Consider the following 14,619-nt stretch of genomic DNA (forward strand, 5'->3'; position numbering starts at 1 on the left):
CCGAAACCAGGTGAACCATCAGGGAAGATGAACAGTTACAGGAATTTAGTCAAGGAAGAAACTGAGTTCAGGGAAGTGAGCTGAGGTCGGAAGAATTGGGCCCACTGCATAAATCTACACAGCTCAGAGAAGCCAAGGCTGGGGATTCAACCAGGCTGCCAGAACTACAGCTGTGGGCCATGAGGTAGCAGGGGCTCTGCCTGCAGAAGTGGCTTATGCTGTGCCCTGCCTCTTTCTGCAAGTGGCTCCTTAGCTAGAATCCACTGGGAGGCCTCCAGATGAGCCCTACCCACCCCCCACTTATCCCACTGGATATGCTTCATTTCTAATCCCAGAATATACACTCTTTCTTTTAACAGACAGAGCTAATGAGTGCCCATGTCCACAGGTAGATGTCATGGGGAATAAGGAGACAAATAATGATAGCCCTGTATCTTCTAGTGTTGATAGAAAGAAAAATGAAAGTTCATAAACACTATTAAGTATAACACAAGGTCAAAGGTAAATGGAAAAAGTCAAAGTGCCTGGGTCCAGTCTTCCACATGCCACTCACCACCTTGTGTCCAGCCTTTATTTTTTTTATTCATTTATTTTTTAAAGATTTTATTTATTTATCAGAGGGGGGGGGAGAGAGCGAGCACAGGCAGACAGAATGGCAGGCAGAGGCAGAGGGAGAAGCAGGCTCCCTGCTGAGCAAGGAGCCCGATGTGGGACTCGATCCCAGGATGCTTGGATCATGACCCGAGCCAAAGGCAGCTGCTTAACCAACTGAGCTACCCAGGTGTCCCGTGTCCAGCCTTTAAAAAAGAGACTCTGAATAGATGATATTAGCTTCCCCACCTTGACCACTATTCTCCAACCACCCAGCTTCTGTCCTGTTCCTCAAACTTGCCATGCTTAGCTCCATCTCAAGGCTCCTGCACATGCTGTTTGCTTGGCTTGAACCATCCCTCACCTAGATCGTTGCAAGGCTAGCTCCTCAACCACGTCTTAGCTAAAAATGTCATCTCCCCCAGAACATCCTTCTCTCTCCGCCCCATGCAGACCAACTCTGACGTCACTCAGGCTCACGTTATCACCTAATAATACCTTGTTTACTTGCTTCCTGTCTGGCCTCTCCCCATCTAAAATATGCATTCACAAGACCAGGGACCCTGTTGCCTCAGCACAATGCCTGGTACACAATAGATCCTCAATCGATACTTGTTGAATGACTTGATGAATGAGAGAGGAAGAACTGAAATGCCCTTTAGTGCCCAAAGGAGGCTGAGATCTTTTCTATCTGGGGAAATAAGGGGGTGATGACATTCTTGGCTCGCCTTTGTAGGCACTACACAGCAGAGACAGAAAAGAAATCATTCAAAGCATGAGAACAGAACAAGCCAGAGCAAGAGGGCAGGAAGAGGCAGGGTCTGTCTGGGAAAGGGGCAAGCACCCAGTGCAGCTGGCACCACATGGCGAGACAAGCAATGACGGAGCAGGCCGGACAGGGCGTGGGGAGCTTGTTTATTTCATGGTGAAAGCCAGAACCAAAGTTGTGGGGGCTGAGGAAGAAATTCATCCAGGTATCAGGTACTGAGTTTAGCAAGAAACATATACTTGAGGCACCTCTGTGCCAGGTGCCTCACACCACTCCCTTCATTTATTCATCATGGCATAAGCCTATGAGGCTGAACTACCATCCCAGTGTCACGTATGAGCAAACCAAGGCTTAGAGGTAGAAGTGGAAACTTAGCCACCTAGAATTTGTATAATTCCTACAGCACAGGAATTCTTCTAACATCACAGGAAGCCATCTGACTGCATGACAATTAAAAAAAAAAAAGTCCCAGAAGTACATTTCCAACAGGGGACAGACCTGCCACCTGTGGTTGGCACTTCCCTCGCCATACAGGTAGTCACCAGGGAAGGAGCCAGTGACTTTCAGGGCACCAATGTGTGTCATACCAGAACACGAGGGATTCCAGGCTTGTCTGCAGCCAATAAAAGGAACCAAGATAGGTTTATAAATCAAGTCATAAAAATAAGGAAGGACAGGTGCTTTGTACCATATTTACCATCCCAGTTATAGTAAAACATTCTCCTCAACCCTTGAAGGACTGTAGGTTTTTTGGCCCATGGGAAATGTTGGTAATAGCATCTTAAATGTATCCTGTGGCAGGGGATGCTTGGATGTGAAGATTCTAAATATGTGTGTGTCTACATATGGACAATTCCCACAAGTAAGGCCACTACTACCAACAAAGAGAACAGCACACAACGTGAGTCCAAAAATACCATCCTACAGGAGCTACAGGGTACAAAATCATGAATGGTGATCAGTATTACCACCACCATCTGTGTGACATCTGCTCTATCCTGGTCATTTGACATACATGGTCTGATTTCATGCTAACATGTCCTTGGGAAGAGAGAGTTGCATTTCCAGTGGGTAAATATTTCACTTAAATGAAAGGGACTTAAAGACGTTCATATGGTAGGGACTTTAGAAATCATCTAATCATTATTTTATCCAACTATATTCCATAAAGAAGTGATACTGACACCCTAGAGAATTACTGACCTGCTCAGGGTGGTGATCTGGGATCGAGTCCCAAATAGGGCTCTCTGCTCAGCAGGGAAACTGCTTCCTCCTCTCTCTCTCTCTGACTTGTGTGATCTCTGCCTACTTGTGATCTCTGTCAAATAAATAAATAAAATCTTTAAAAAAAAAATAAAAATAAACACAAAATGTTTGTTATCAGGTGTTCACCTGATACTAGTTTGTGATAGGGATAGTAAAGAGGCACTTGGAGAATACCTTAGAGACACAGGGAGGTAAGCAAAGAATTCAGAATGCAAAATTAAAAGCTCCTAAAGGCAAATGCCACAATTTTACAATTAGGCAGCCTTAGCTTTAATATGCCTACCTAAAAAGTAGTCACAAAGATATAGGAGAAATTATTCATTCAGCAGAGAAACCTGCAATTGGATATACATAGAGTTCAAGTGGAAGATTAAGCAGTTATCTAAACAATTCCAGGAGGAAAACATAATTTAAAAAAAAAAAAAAACTTCATTACTTAGATCTTTTGGGAAAATAAAATTGTTCATTACCCTTTTCTTCATCCTGCATGATCACAAAAAAGAATCATTTTGGTTTTTCATTCAACAAAAGTGTGCTGTGACCTAGAGGACCCGTCTTTAGACAGGAGCTCATTTAGGGAGGGAAACAAAACGCAGCTGTTAATTTCATTTGATTGAGTAATCAGCTTAATGAACTGCTTAGAAACCATTTAGCAATGATATAAAAACTAACTTCTCAGCTATTGGAAAACCATTGGAAGGAAACCAGTGCAATCCTGGCAGTAGCCATCTCTGCCTTTTAATGGTTTTCATCCCTTCCTTTGGGGAGCTGCTCCTACTACCAAGAAATCGAGGGGTGCTGGTTGTGCTGCCAACCTCAGTACCCTGCCTTTCCACACACCCCTGGACCAGACAAGTATGGTCCTTTTCTGCCCTGGCCACAGTGACTGGCCTAGACATGATCTTGTGACCCAAATTAGGCCAATTAGTATCCTTCCTTGAGTTTTTTGTTTGTTTGTTTGTTTGTTTAACCTGAATTTGAAATGAGAAGGAGGTCTTTGCATTTTGAATCCAAGCTAATTTATCCAAGGGCTATCTTCGAACTCATGTAGAGAAAGTTTTTTTGCAGTAGGAGAGAACAAAGCCAACTCACACCCAGACCAGGATGCAAAATGAAAGAAAAGGACCCAGTTCCAGAGGCCAGTCTGTACCCAGATCGCCCAGGGGTGAGAACGGATCTCTTGCCCCTTCTGCCTAAGCTACTTTGAGTTAATCTCCATCTCTACCTGCCAATCTTGATTCATCAACCTGTGACCAGCTAGAAACTGGATAAAAGCTAAGAAAAAGTCAGTAACTGAGATCTAATCTGTGGTTTCGATGGCTAGCAATGGTTTCAAACTGGTTTGATTGGATTCAGATGTTTCCTGTCCAAACCCATCTGCAAATACTGAGGCACCAATGTCACCATCCTGACTTCTATCAGCTTCCATTTTCCCCTGTGCTGTCAGGGCAAAGAATGTTTTCCTACTGACCCACCTTCTGAGGGATGCTGAGACTCTTAACTCACACATAGCTAAGAGTTCTCTGAAAAAGATTTGGTATTAAAGAAGCAATAAGTAAGGTCTCAAAGGGGTTCCTCTCTGCACATAAAATTGTATTTTCTTCATCCTGTGAAAAGGAGTATATTATCAGAGGATCTCTCTTGCCCTCTCTCCGCTCCCCTTCCCTTCCTCCTCCTTTTTCCTACTCCTCTTCCTTTTTCCCTCCCTCCCCTTCTCCCTCCTAAAGACACACACACACACACACACACACACACACACACACACACTGCAGGGAGAAGGAGAGCTTTATTGTTCATGTTTATTTATTCCCTGAAGCAGAAACTGGACACCTACAGATAGCTCTCAACTTTGCATTAAATGCAGTGCCTTTGATGGAAAGAAAAACACAAAATGCATAAATCCCATGAGGACTTAAGGGAGGCAGCACAGACTAATGAGAATACATAAAGAGAAAAATGGCATAGGCAAACCATACTGACTCATAGGCCAGCAAGGTCAAGCAGCAGTTTAGTACTTTTAGAAGCCCCTGAAAAATCTATTCTCACCCCATTGGCTCATACACAAAATTCCACCCGTTATATTTAATGCTTTTACTGAGAGTGATGATTGCTCCAAAATAACCATCCTTCACAATGCCACAGAAGTTTGTAGCCACAACACTCTTTCATAATTACTGCCTGTCTTGATTCATAGCAATGTCCTGAATGGTGGGTGGATAGAGACTATTAATCCCATTTTATAAATTAAAACTGAAGCTTGGGAAGATCAAGAGACTTGCTGAAAGGCACAGAAGCAAAAGTGGGTGAGCTGGGGCTGAAAGGTGAGCTTCTTGACTCATGATCTCTGCACGCCATCAGATGAGAACCCCAGACAATTGCTGGTCCGTGACACCCCTTACGTGGCAGAAAAAAGTAAAAGCATGTACCAGCTAACTTGAGGATGTAACTGGCCAAGGGATGGCCCCACAAACAAGAGTAAAAAAGAAGGAAATGAATCGTTGTTTTGCAGGTAGAGCCATGCTAAATGGTGGTCTCACAGGACAGATGTTTTTGTTGCCATCACTAGAAATTTAAGGAGATGCAGAAAATTCTGCTCACCAAAATGCGTCAAGGAAAGCCTTCTCAATGGAAGCCTTCTAAGGTGTTAACCAAGAGCTTTTTGCTTTCTTCTGTGGGACACTCAGAGACAGTGCTGCCATTATCCTTACCGCCTGTACTCTGTATTTTACATAGTGATTAAAAAAAATTAAAGAATATCAGTCAGAAGGGTCTCAGACTATTCAACTTTGGGGGCATTAGAAGCTCTTGGTCAGGTACTTGTAACTTTCTATAAGCCAGTTCCTGTACCTGATAGCAATTCATATACTCCCTCTCTTTTAATGCCTATAAAAACGGAGTGAAAAGAAGGCATTACCTTTGTTTCCACCTGCACCGCTCAGAGAGGTTAAACCACCTGCCCTGTGTCACAGAACTGCCAATTGGTGCAGCCGGGGCTACAGTTGAATATTGTCTGCCTCCTAACTCCTGTGCAACTAACTCAACATGTCAGAAAGTAAATGCTGAATTTTCCTTAGGAACCCAGAATTGTGACCTTGTAAACTAGCTTCTGATTCGTTTATCAGAAATGTGGATTTAAAATGAAAATCCGGTACTTATCACCCTCTTTTTTCTCCCATCTCACTAAAGACAGGGTTGCTGCAGGGCAGGCTGGAAAGATGTTTTCCACACATACAGTCTCATTCTAGCTTCACGATAACCCTATGAGGGGCACAGAACAGGCACTCGTATCCCCCATTTTACAGACGAGGAAACAGGGGCTCAGAGGGATTTATGGGTTGTCCAAGCCCAAGCCAGAACTCTTAACCACAGTCCCAGAAATCCTACTCTACCATCTCACCAAATTTAGCATGTGTTCAGTACTCAATAAATTAATGAATTAATAATGTATGACTCAATTCAAGGACTGTATCTCGGAAGAATTGTGCTTTCAGAGTCTCTACACGCAGTTCTGCCTGTCTCCTTGGCACAGAAAACCAAGATTCCATAAACAGTCAGATCTGCAGAGGCTCTGCCTCCTATGGACCCCCCAAAACTGGTGCCCATGGTGCCAATTTTTTTTTTTCACTTGGCGATCTCTGCCCTCGAAGAACGTGATCAGCCCACCTGCCGGCATGTTTGCATTTGCTCTTTTCTCCTCTGCCCCACCACTTGCTCCTTTCCTGCTGGATGGCATTCTGCCAGAGCCCACACTTCCCATCGCCCCTGCCTCTGGCTTCTGCATAATGAGCCACCCCTGCCCCGTCTTTCTCCCAGTCCAGCACAGCAGGATCCATGGCGGCAAGAAGCCCACATGGAATTCAAGTCAGAAGACCACAGACAGATCAGACTCACTGCCCCAACCCCACAGAAGTGACACCCCTACTGTTCTAATCTTATTATGAAGGTGTCATCTTCCACCCATCTTCCACGGGCGACACCTGTGCCAGGGAGGGCAAGGTGAAGAGAGATTACAGATGTCCAGGACTCAGGATGATCATTGATGAGTTAATCATGTGCAATTTCCCAGAATCCTAGATTCTCGCAACTAAGACAACTAGAGGGCTGGGTAGGACGGGCACTAACACTTGCCTCTTGACTGCGTACTTCCAGGAACATGGATACTCACCACTTCCTTCCAGAGAGCTGTGTCTGCCCTTAGCCTGCTCTGACTTGAAAATTCCAAGACATGGTTCTAGGCACTGGTTCTTGGCTTGCCCTCCCAAGTGTCCCCCTCTTCCCAGAGATCAGAAGGTAACTCTCACCTCCTCCTATCTTGTATGGCTCAAGATGAACATCTTTAGGGTCTCAGTAATACATCATGTGATATGGTTTCCATATCACATTTTTCATTCTCCAGGGTCATGGCAAGGATCAGCTAGGCTATGTTGTGTGCGTTTTATAAACTGAATTTTATAAACTGCAATATGCTACATCAGTTGTAAGGGAGCATTTGTATTACTATTACTCCCATAGTCTGTGTCCTCCTCTGCATTCTAGTGATGCCCCAACTTAGCACTTTACTCCCAAAATGTAGCCCCAGTTAGTTCAATGTCACCAACCCCCACAACTTCAAGATGAGAAGACAGAAGCTCATATTTGATTAGCATAATGTTAAACATTTTGCATTATACATTTAATCCTAAGAACCTGTGCTAGAAATACCCTGTGATTGTCCTATTATAAATGAGGAGACTGAGGCCAAGAGAAAATATAATTTTCAATCTTGGGCAAATTACTTACAGAGCAGAGTCAAAAGTGGGGTCTAAGGCTATGGGACCCCAGAACCTAACCCTCTAACCATGAGGCTAGAGGGCTTCAAAGACCATGGTTCTTTTCAGTCATCAGGAGTTGAGACCTTTAAGAAAGGGTCTAGTCCCCAAGTAGGAAGTGGTCTGGGAAATGGCAGGGGGGAAGCAGGCAGTCATGTAGGGTCTCTGTCATTGTCATTCTCTGTGGCTGGAGCTCATCCAGGACACAGGGTACTGAGGAAGCCCCACACCTGCACGTGTTTTCTTGAGGAAGTAGGAGTTGGTCATCAGTAAAGGTATGAAGGTCTGGTCTCCACTGTGCTGAGTCCTAACTCTTCTCCAAGACTACTGAAGTAGTCAGTTCTGAGGCGCTCAAAATCACAAAACTCAAGCTCTAGAAGGGGTCTTCGTGTTTGAGATGAGCTAAAAGCAGGCAGCACAGTAGCTAGAAGCGGGGATACTCTGCCTTGTGTTCAAATTCTGACAGTTGAATGACACTGGGAAGTCTGTGGGGGACAACAACTTCCCAGTGTCTCAACGACAGTTGAATGACAACTGGAAAGTTGGCAGGGGACAACCATGCCTGCCACAAAAGGTTAACTAAATGACCTCAAGCACGTAAAACACTTAGCACAACGCTGGACCCACTCTAGACCTCAGTGTGACAAATGTCAGTCATGATGACAAAGGGGGAGTTCAGTAGTTTCAGTGTGGCTTTTGGCTTTCAAAAGCCATCTTCATTTTGAAATGAAATGGAGGAAGAAGGGGGAAGAAGGAAGAGTTCTTTCCCCAAACTTCATAATTTGACTTTTCCTCAATTGGCTCTCACGCAAAAAATAAATACATAAATAAAAACATAACTCTTGTTTTGTCCAAATTCCTATTTCACAAATAAGGAACAGAGTCCCACAGAAGGTATAGGACTTAATCCAATATCACAGAGCAAGTGGGTGGCAGGGAGTCTAGAACTCTTACGCCTTCCCTGGTATCTGTTTCTAAGGCCCAAGATCCTTGAGGGAGATTGAAGAAATTAGGAGAAAGGGAGGTGGGAAATCTGTCACCCTGTGACGAGTAAGGCAGTGTGAATTGATTACACAGGCCGGTTCTGCCCATGACCAAGTGTCCCCATGGAACCAGCAGGTCTGCGGTTATTGGGGCTGGAGGTGCTGAAACCACCCTCTCCCATCCTAGGCCACTCAGACTGGCATAAGCAAGTTAGCATGAAGTCTCCAAACGGTACAAACAATCTGTGTTTAGAGTCAAAACCCAAAATGAGTGATTTTGTGCCAAAGCCAGGACTAAAATGCAGACCTCCTAAATATTCCAACCAAGGGATTTACCAATCTAGACCGCTACTCTGTTTTTATTTTATTTTTTTTAAGACATTAATTTTTAGAAGCACTTTCAGGTTCACAGCGAAAGTGAACAGAAGGCACAGTGATGTCCCACATGCCCCCTGCCCCAGGGCTGTCTAGCCTTCCCCACTGGCCTGCAGAGACGTACATTCGGTCAGCTCATGAACATACAATGACACATGTTATCACTCGAATCCATAGCTCACACCAGGGTTTGCTGTTGGTGCTGTACCTTCTAGGAGTCTGGACAAATGTTGAATGGCATGTATCCACCATTACAGGGTCCTACAGAATAACTTCTCTGCCCTAAAACTCCTCTGCGGTCTGCCTATTCATCCCTCATCCTGCCGCCCTTGGCAACCACGACCTTTTTACTGTCCCCAGCATTGCCTTTTCCAGAGTGTCGTGGTGCTGGAACCCCTCAGGGTGCGGTTCAGATTGGCTTTGGCTGCTCTGTTTTTTATTGCTATTGCAGACTGCACCAACATTTAGTGTCTTAAAGCAATCAGGTTCTGTGGGTCAGGAATTCAAACAGGGCACAGTAGGGGTAGCTCTTCTCTGCTCTGTGATGTCCAAGACCTCAGGTGGTAAGACTCAAAGGCTAAGTGTGACTCATAGATAATGGGCTGAAATCATCTGGAGGTTCCTTTGGCCTCCTATCCGGCCCCTGCATTGGGATGAAGCCTAGGATTGCCCCTTAGGGAGCTCCCCCATAGCAGAGGGGTTCGTAGGACTCACGGAGTTTCAGGCTCCAAGCATGAATGCTGCAAACAAGGCATTTCCCTTCATCGCCCTCCCTTGGCATCACTCCTGCCATACTCTATCAGTCTGAGCAGTCACAAGCGTACCGAGCAAGGGGAAGGGACACGGATGCCGCATCTCAATGAACTCACGGGCATTCTCTTTTTCTAGTGGCACAGTTATATCTTGTGGCTGTGTCTCGACAACCTAAAAATGCCTGTAAGCTCCTTGAAGTCAAGGCCGTACCTTCTACCTCCCTTCTCCTCAGCTCTAAAAGCAGAGCAGAGATTCCATACCTAACTGCAATGAACATTACAACCCGAACCCTGTTCTTGGCTGTGGCTCCCTGGCAGGGCTCTGGTTCGGCTCGGCACTTAGTTCTAGAACATCCTTCCTTCTCCACCCCTTTTTGCCACCCTCTCCTCACCTACTTCATGGCTAGGACGGCTCAGTTCTACTTCAAAATATATTTTAAGTCCTTCCCCTTCTCTGCACCCAAACTGATGACAGCCTCGCCAGCATACATTACTCTCCTGCTAAAAATCTTCCACTGACATCTATTGTCCTTCAAGTAAAATCTAAGTCTCAGACCCAGAGGATCATGAGTCTGCAGGATCTGGCCGGTGCCTACCCCTCTGACCACACTCAACTCATCCCGCTTTGTCCTCTGTGATTCAGCCTTACCAGCATCTGAGACACTAAGCCCCTCCCCCTCCAGATCTTTGCACCCTCACCCCCTCCGGGATGCCCTCCCTGCAGCTCTTTGCCCACCTGCTCATTCTCATCCCTCAGGTGCGCAGCAGCTCAATGTCTCCTCCTTAGAAAGACTCCCCTGGGCGCCTTCTCTCCATAAACCCTCAGTCCTTTCATACCAGTAATCCAGACCTGTGATGTCTGCAGTGTGTTTTATCTCCTTGCTTTCTGCCTTATTTCTGGCAAGTGCAGCAGTGTCTTCCACTCTTTTTCACTGCTCTGCCCTCTGCACCTAGAATTCTCTCTGGCTCCCAGAGCTCTCTGTGTGCTCCGTAAGTATCTGATACAAATGAGCCGGACACAAACCTGCATAGCTTCTGAGAGCAGAAGAAATTGAGCCAGTAACTTTATTTACTCTTAAAAAACTAATTACAGCACTTCCCTACCCTCGTTGGTGATCTCCTGATCGAAACGGGCTGCACTTCATAAGATAGAATGGAAAGAATTGGAGAATATTAGTGCTTTGGTGGGGCCCTTAGAGATCATTTAATGTCTCATTTTGTAAATGAGAAAACTGGAAGCCAGAGAGGCCACAGGATTTTACCCAAGACCATATCCATGTCTTCATAATATAATATTTCTTGATGTTTAATTTCTTTAATTAAATAAGCAGTTGTCCATTGGAAAACATGAAGACTGCCTCGAAATATGTCTCACATATATTGGAGCTCCCCTATTCCCACTCTCTTCTCCAGGAGAGACTACTATTTCTACTTTGGAGCGAATCCTTCCAGGCCTCTTCACATGTGCTTATAAATAAATATATGTGCATATTTATGCATCTCTATAGCTGCGCCATAACACTTGACTATCTTGAAAATTAGTGGAGAGTTTTAAATAAAAAGACTTCTGTACAAATGCCTTTCTTAAAATACCAGCAAAGACAGAGGTTTCAAGGAGAGGGATTCTATCCTGTGCTACCCAGTGACGGGGCAAGTGACCTGCCAGAAGGGCACTGGGGGACTGGCCACATGGCAGTCAGGAACAAATAAACTTTTGCTTCCTTTGACTATTCAGAACCTGCTGATTTGTATGGAAAGTGAAATTCTAAACTTTTCTGGTGATGAGGTGCTGACTGATTTATAGGAAATTGATTCAACAGTGAATGACTTATTATACCTTTATATGTAGCGGTCATAACTAGAAGAAGGAAAACCACTCAAAAAGAAAGTGATGGAGGGGAGCCAGAAAAAGGAAGGAAGAAGAGTTCACTGATTAAGAATGGGAGAGGACACCTGGGTGGCTCAGTGGGTTAAGCCTCTACCTTCAGCTTAGGTCATAATCTCAGTGTCCTAGGATCGAGGCCAGCTTCGGGCTCTCTACTCAGCAGGGAGCCCACTTCCTCCTCTCTCTCGGCCTGCTTCTCTGCCTACTTGTGATCTCTCTCTCTCTGTCAAATAAATAAGTAAAATTAAAAAAAAAAAAAAAAAGAATGGGAGAGCTAGAGTTAGGTAGGTTGGGCTGAAATTCTGAAGCCTCATTGAGCCTCAGTTTCCCTATCTGTAAAAGGGAAATAACACCAGTACTAGTGGCATAGTACCCCCTACACATGAGAGTTGTTTATAAACTGAACAGGTGGTAATGACGGTGTTAGATGCCTCTCTGTTACTTTCTATTGATCGGGTAAGACAAGTTAAACCAGGTCATGAGTCATAAATATCTGAGAGCTTTACAAGAAATTAAAAACATTTTTATGGGATCCTAAAAGTATGAGTTCCCCCATAGCAGAGTGGTTCCCAGTAGTCATGGAGGTCTGGGCTCCAAGCATGAGTCCTGTACCATCAGGGTTGGGTCAGGGCTGGGACAAGCCCATGCCATGTGCAAGCTGAATTGATGGAGGAATTAGAACAGTGCAGAGGGTGAGAAGGAGCTACACCTGGTGGAGAGAAGGAGGAGTGAGTTTCACAGAAGGATATAGAGACATCCATGGAGTAAATATGAAAGCACAAGCTGATTGAGGAGGCTCAGTCTTAGATCCAAAAAATTCCCACTTTAAGCTAGAGACCCTGGACTTCATCCCCGCATTCAGGCAACTTCAAGGGTTTCTTTGAAACAAAGTGCCTTCCCAGGTGAGCTTTCTGGTTCATCCCTACGTGCCCCAGTACGTACACCAATGCCCAGCCCATGCATATTAGCTCTAATGATTTTCCAACGGAAGAGATTTCCTTTCATAGGAAAGGAAACATCTATTTATCAATTCAAATATCAAACATCATTCAAACATCTGTTTATTTATTCCACACATAAACAATTAAATTTCTTGAGGCCAGCTTCGGGCTCTCTACTCAGCAGGGAGCCCGCTTCCCCCTCTCTCTCGGCCTGCTTCTCTGCCTACTTGTGATCTCTCTCTCTCTGTCAAATAAATAAGTAAAATTAAAAAAAAAAAAAAAAGAATGGGAGAGCTAGAGTTAGGTAGGTTGGGCTGAAATTCTGAAGCCTCATTGAGCCTCAGTTTCCCTATCTGTAAAAGGGAAATAACACCAGTACCAGTGGCATGGTACCCCCTACACATGAGAGTTGTTTATAAACTGAACAGGTGGTAATGTGTACTGTCTGGGGGCATCGCTGTGAGGAAGTCAGCAAAGACTCATACTGGTACAGAACATACGTTCTGATACAGAATAAAACATTCATTAGTAAACCAATAAGTAAATAAAATATTGCAGCTGTTGCTCTGAAAGTCAATCAGGGAGGCATGAGAGACTGGGTAGAGAAGAATAAGGAGGCTCTTCAGTGGGATGGGCAGGAGAGCCTCTCAAAGACATGTTTGAGCAGGATGCTGACCAGTGAGAGGGAGCCAGCCACGTGTGCCAACGCTGGCCATGTGTGCCAGAAGGACAGCTGTCCTCAGGCTGGCGTGACTCAGAAGGTCTGAGGACCAGAACAGAGGTTTAGAGCATGGTAAGTGGAGATGAGATCAGAGAAGGGGTAACTGGAGGGACCAGGGGGTGCCGTAAATCATTTGGAAGGCAGTATGGTGGAAGGAAACTAACAAGAAATCCCTGTAGCAGTTTTTCCACTGGCTGTTTCAATTCCCCATGCACAGATCAGGAGAGCGTTGATATTCTACACACACACACACACACCAGTACAACCAGTCCTCTCTCATGGGTCAGTGCATACACCATGCCAGTTGTTAAGTATTTTGAATATCATCCTTGCATCAGAGCCAACTATGTGATAAGCACAGAATTATACATCAGGTGCCGGGGAGGGAGAAGAGAAGCATAATAAACATCCCTTATCTCCTGCAGTTCACAATCAAGTTAGGTAATAGAGACACATGAATAATTCAATTATGACACATCAAAGCCTTTCTTGTATTGGCAACAGAAATAAAATGCTCTCAGATCAAGGGGAAGGAAGCCTGAGAAGTTGGGAAAGGAATTTGGCCGAGGTGAGACCTGCGCTGGCACCAGAAGCTGTGATGGGATGACACAGAGCAGGAGCGTGAGACAGGCAGAGGGAGAAGCCCGAGGGAGAAACCATGGCGGCATGTCAGGGTACATGGGAGAGCCGTGAAGGGGCTGGCCGTGAGGGGTAGCAGCAGGAGCAAGAAATGGAGTAGGAAAGGAAAAACAAGGCTAGACATACGAAACTGGGAGAGCCTACAAGCGCTGTGTATGCCTGCCTCAACCTCCACCTTCCTCCGTCAGCAACAGCAGACCTTGGAGAAGGGCCAGGGAGCTGTGAATAAATACCGACCGGTCTTCACCACCTCACCCAGGATGTTCCATCGGAGTCACACCTCCCTCATCAGTAAAGCTCACAAAGTACCAAACTTCTGGGGGCAGCTGAAGATGAGGGGAGGTAACAAACACATTGCCTAGCATGCCGGAAATGACACACGGCGGTAGTTTCTACTACTGTGGAACTTTTTGATGAGAGTCTTGGTGGTCGCGATGTGGTTCACACTCAGTTACTAGCTGAACGGGTGAGGAGGACGGACGGCAGGTGGGATGGAAACAGGAGCCTGGGGACCGCATTCCGAGAATCACCCTCTCCAGAGCTACACAGATGCTAAACGTCACCTAGTTTAACCCTCTCACTTTACAGATAAAGAAAGGTTCATAGCAGGGGGTGTTACTTGCTAGAGCCAGGTAACTCGGCTTCCAGTACAGGGCTCCTTTCCTCACACATTGTTCCCCTGACCGTTTCTCTACTCATTCTTTAGCCAAGGACTGGGGTCCAAAGCAGAACGAAATCTACAAAGCATACTCCTTTCAGGGATGTTTACTGGAATTTAAGCCAAATTAGAAGAGGTTGCCATTTTGTTAATTTAAATTAAGGTGACTAGTATTACAAGACATCTTAACCCCCAAGCTAGCATTTTTTTAAAAACCTTGAGGTCTGGGGC

The sequence above is a fragment of the Mustela nigripes genome, chromosome 12, assembly GCF_022355385.1.
Source record: "Mustela nigripes isolate SB6536 chromosome 12, MUSNIG.SB6536, whole genome shotgun sequence".
NCBI classification, from domain to species: domain Eukaryota; kingdom Metazoa; phylum Chordata; class Mammalia; order Carnivora; family Mustelidae; genus Mustela; species Mustela nigripes.